Source organism: Rhinolophus ferrumequinum, chromosome 2, assembly GCF_004115265.2.
Source record: "Rhinolophus ferrumequinum isolate MPI-CBG mRhiFer1 chromosome 2, mRhiFer1_v1.p, whole genome shotgun sequence".
NCBI lineage: Eukaryota > Metazoa > Chordata > Mammalia > Chiroptera > Rhinolophidae > Rhinolophus > Rhinolophus ferrumequinum.
In genome coordinates, this window is record NC_046285.1 from 34,347,371 (window position 1) to 34,353,063 (window position 5,693).

Below are 5,693 nucleotides of genomic sequence, written 5' to 3' on the forward strand. Positions count from 1 at the left end.
ACTCATAGATTATTAAATCGCACTGTTATAGCTAAACCTGTGAAATATCATTATGCTGCAAAGACTAGACGCACTGCATGTGCTTGAAGATCAAGTATAAAAGAACATGTTAGTCTTCTCTGATAGAAGAAAGTAAAATTATGGTTTTCTGATTCTCCATAAATGTAAGAATCATTTCTACTTAAAATTCAAAAGTGTCGCTACATATAGATAAGCCACCAATACTACAGATGATGATAATTCAAAGTTATGATCATAACCTTGGTCTTTTTTTCCCCGGAGACAGACCCATGACAACTATGTGCGAGCTTATAGAAAGTATGTGTCACATCTCAAACACCCTGCGTCACTTTTTTCCTAGTTGTCAAAAACAAATTTAATTTGTGGACCCTGTCCTCTTCACTAAACTGACAGTAAATAAAAGGGGCAATGTCAAATGGATTTTAAGCTTTCGGAAAAGGAAAGCATGTAGGATGTACTCCAAAAAGTTTGACTTCCGAACATTGCTTCATACTAACAATACTTAATATTTTCAAATGTCAAATAACTTTCTGATTGTCACTCAATATAAATAGTTAACAGAATAGGAAAATCACCTTTAAAATGTATGCTTTACAATGTCATCCACTTTATTTTCAGAACACACTATGTATGCATGCATAGACATTTATATAAATATTAATAGCAATGGAAAGAGTATTTGAGTTTCTTATGGTGAAACTGAGTTATATTTACCAAATAAAATTTGGTATTTCCACTTATCAAGTATTTCCATTGATAAATTTTAATAAGTCTTACTTACTACCCATATCATATTATTGGGATACATGTGTAGTTTTGATTGATACATAGGACAAAGAGTTTTTGCCATAAAACAAAATTAAGAAGTTTTTGATTATGGCATTTTTAATTTTGAGAATTACTGAAGTTACTAGAATATTAAATCAGAATTTAGGAACATGAAATTTTAAAATACATGTTTTCAAAAAAATCCAACTATATATCTAGACCTCAAGCTGCTCAAGTGCAGAGCCTTATTTAATTTTTATGTCAAATCTCTGAATAAAATAACTGATGCTAACAGCTGTAACAAAAACACCAAAGTCTCAAAATAAAAATTTGTTTCTTGCCCACAAAAAATCCAATGCAAATGTTGTTGGATTGGGTGACACTGCAGGGTGGGCCTTCTTTAAATGATGACTTAGGGATCCTATTCTTGATGCCATCACCTTTAAATTACCTCTATGCTTGCTACTTAATGATAAGAGAGAATGAAGAGGTTTGTGTGGATGCATGAACTATATTTGCAAGTGGCACATATCACTTACCCAGTCAGAATTTAGTCACAGAGCTCCACTCAAATTCCACGGACTTGGAAAATGTAATTAGTTCTGTGCCAAGGCCCTAAAAAAAAGAGGAAAAAAATAAATCTTGATGAGCAGTCTCAGAAATTTAAGTCTCTCAAATATTCAACAGAGTAAGAACACAGTAATTGCTTGACTTACATATACCTAACCTAGATGATGTGAAAATACAAGAAAAGTTTGTTTCTTTTATCTTTTTAAATAAAAGAATTTACAATATATTTAGAGGACAGGGTAAATGTCAAGTTGTGCAGTATAAACCACTAGAGATTTAGATAGTGTTCAATTATATGTTGCTGTTTTTGTTATTATTTGGTAACATGGTTGATGGGTGAAATAGAAATTTGAACTTGAGAGATTTTTGTGGGTAGATTTCAGCAAAGTTTTCTAAAGAGGCAAGAGCTTATGTTGGGCCTTAAAGAGTAGCTAAGCCATGGGTGTTAGTGGAGGGGGTGATTGAATGGGTAGAACAGAAGAGATGGGTGTAATGTAACCAAAAATGACATGTGGATTTGGTAGACTGATTTATTTTATAAAATTGGTTTTAGAAATAATAGTAAATATGGCTAAACAGGCCAAAATGGATAAAAAGGGGGTAAGGTCAGAAATTAAAGGGAGACTTTAAATCAGAAAAAAGGTTTAAATTCAATGCAAGAGGTTACAATGAGACAAAAGCAGGAAAACGTTTTTTAACATAAATATTATGAGAACCAACTGAAGAATGTATTAAATACCTGTCATCAGTGTGTGTTAGTCAAAAACATCTGGCTGTAACTGAGTATTTTATTTAGTGCTCTAAATACAAAACACTCATTTTTTTGTAAAGGAGAAAATTACCAAAGTTCAAAAAATGACATAAAAAGAAGACCTGAATAGATGAAGCAAGTGAATGAGAAGACTGATAAGGGAAAAAAACAAATGCAATTCTCTCAGAATTAATCTACAAGGTCAATGTGCTTACAACCAACATCACAACTAGATTTTTCATGGACTATGAAAAACTCCATTGGAATTCATACTGAAGAATAAACACCCAAAAATAGCTAAAACAATTCTGAAAAATGCAAGGAGGGAAGCTTGTCATATCATATTAAAAAAAATATTATTAAACTAAAGGAATAGACTAATGTAATAATTTCATTTCATTTTTGTAAAAGAAAAAGTATTAAAATATTTATTTTCCAATGGTGGAATTTCAGTATAATTGATGCATGGGGCTGGGGGAGACAGAGGAAGACAGGTCTCTGCAGACCCCCTTTTATTTCACATTATGACCAGTCGAAGTGTATTTTGTTTCATTCCAACTGCCTGAATTATCAAACAAACATTTTGTTAACTTACATACCGGTTTGGGGCTTGTCCCTATATACTTGTCTATATCTTCCAGTTACTTGAGGGTAAATTGCAAATATAAGAAATTTACTTGAAAAGTACTCGATCCAAATATGTCATCAACAACATAAGAATTGATTTACCAATTTTTGAAGAAACCATCAAAATTAGTACTCAGGAATATACGGCTTTCATTACAACTCTCCTTATTCTCCAAATATGATACACTTTTTTTTTCAATTAAAGTTTATTGGGGTGACAATTGTTAGTGCAATTACATAGATTTCAGGTGTACGATTCTGTATTACATCATCTATAAATCCCATTGTGTGTTCACCACCCAGAGTCAGTTCTTCTTCCATCACCATATATTTGATCCCCTTTACCCTCATATTATGTACTTTTTGAGAAGGATTCAACTGCTTCCCAGCCAAAGATATTTCTTTAATGTAGCCACTGACAGTATTCTGTTCAAATTCTGCTCCTTCCAAATTCCTCCACAAGGGGCTGCAGGTTTGCTTCTCACCCTTGGTTATGAACCCAGTGAGGTCTAGTGGCAAAAGGGAAAGGAGACGGAAGGAGAGGCTAATTTCTTAGTATCTTTCCACTTTCCATGTCTTCCATCATTCCACCACTGTGCTGGGCAGACACAGGACTCCTAAATAGCTCCTGGAGTCCATCCATTTCCTCATTTTATTTCCTTTCCACCTTCACTCTTCCTTGCTTTTCTTTAACAAAATGTCCCAAGGATCTAATTATGGCTTTTCTCTAAGCAGAAGAATTCTAGTTCAGTTCTTTGTGTATCATAGGTATATGATCTCAGTAAAAAATATAGAGAAGAGTTAACAGTCACACAGCAGGCCTTTTTATTTTGTTTTGCATTTCTTTCCCCTAGTAGTAAAATAAACAAAATACAACAGCAAAACTAAGAAAACCTCTAAAAATCTTCTCTCTCATTCTTTTAGAGTATTCCCTTTTCATTAGTGAAAGAAAGGTCAGGAAAAGGTTTATGAAATTGCGTTCTGTCCACAGGTGTTCAGAAAGGAGAAAAACTGTCATTGGAAGCAACAGGTGCAGGCAGAAGCCCTCACCTATCTTATCCTGGGCCAGTTTTCATATACACACATGTCAAACATAGTATTTCCAAAAAGGAATTCTTGATTTACCAAACCACAATAGCTCTTATCCCCATCTTCCCCAGGCATTAAGTAGTATCATCATCCACCCAGTTGAAAATTGTTAACACCAAAATTATAGGGGTTATTCTTATTTCTTCTTTTTAAAGCAACAGTTACGAGTAATAAGCCTTTGGAAGAGACATTAAAGAAGAGAGGACTGGTCAGCATCTATCTCATAAAGCCAGTAGCTATAGCAATATTCTTTTATCATACAGCTCTCAAGGAAAATCCCATTTTCACAATAACATACTGTATTGGTTTCCTATTGCTGCTATAACAAATTACCACAAACTTTTATCTTAAAACAACATAGATACAGTATTTTATAGTCCTGAGGTTAAAAGTCCAAAAATGGGTCATATTCATCTCAAAGCAAGAAATTGACAGGGCTGCATTCTTTCTGGAGTCTCCAGAGGAGAATCTGTATCCTTGCTTTTTCCCACTTCTAGAGGCTGCTTGCCTTCCTTGGCCTATGGTACCTTCTTTCTTTTATAGCCATCAGTGTAGTATCGTCAACTCTCTCTCTGACTCTACTTTGGTAGTCACATTATCTTCTCCCTTTTTACCCTCTTGTCATCCCTTTTATAAGGGCCATTATGATTACATTGGGCCCACCCAGATAATCCAGCCTAAAATCCTTATCACAAGACCCTTAATTCAATCACACCTGCAAAGTCCATTTTTTATATCAGATAACATATTCGCAGGCTCTGGAGAAAAGGACATGGATATATATATATTTTTTTTGGTGGGGGGAGGTCATTATTCCATCTGCCACACATATTTAAAACTATACCAAAGCTCCCCCCTCAAAAAAATGTCAGCAAAAAATTCAGTATCTGGAGGGAAAAAAAGAAGAAAAATCAGAAAAATTATGCTTTGGTGAATTGTCTATTAAAATCTGGGAGAATCAAAAAAGCTTATTTTTAAATATTAATTAATATATTAGCTTTTACTGAATGTTTTCTTAGAAATACTCAGTTTTATAAATGTTTTCTTCTATAATAATTTATAATGTAACTACTGCTATATGAAAGTACAACAATATGCATTGAAATAAAAATGAAATCTTAATTGACTCCCAATTTCACAAAACCCTACTGGGGAAAAACTTGAACAAACCCAAGGGAAAGAGTTCAAGAGAAAATAGATCCATTCCCATACATCCAAAAGAAGAGAATGCAACTACCATATTTTATTAATAAATATTTACATTTTGGCAACACATGGGCTTGAGAACACTAACTTCATTTCTAGCAAAATTTATTTAATTGCTGTTGAAACTCATGAGTCAAATTGGGTGCTGGAAATATGATTCATGGAGTGGGCACAACTAAGTGGTCTTTCAGGAAATCATTTATTTTTTGAAGTTTTACAAATTACTTGGATCATTTTCAGGTCCTCATATCTAAGCCTCTCTTCACTCCCAGAGACACAGAGACAGCAGCAGTGCCCCTCCACTTAGTTCCTGGTAACTGACACAAATAAAAAAAAAACCCAGGATTTGGGATGGCCACTGCCTTTGAAGCAGTCTGCCATGAAGACCAGATGCCAACCCGCTAGGAGTTATTCTTGATTCTACTTCCTCCCTTCACTTCCTGCAAACTGTCTACTGACATTCTACCTCCAACATATACTGAGATCCTGAGTCCATCTATTTCTTTCTATTTCCATTTTTACTTTTCTTCTGAACAATTGTTATTTCTGACATGGATTACTGAAATATCATCTTACTGGTCACCCTCCTTCATATTTTACGTTTTAAAATTCATTTTTTACATAACACTAAGACTGAGCTTTTAAAAAAGCAATCAAACAT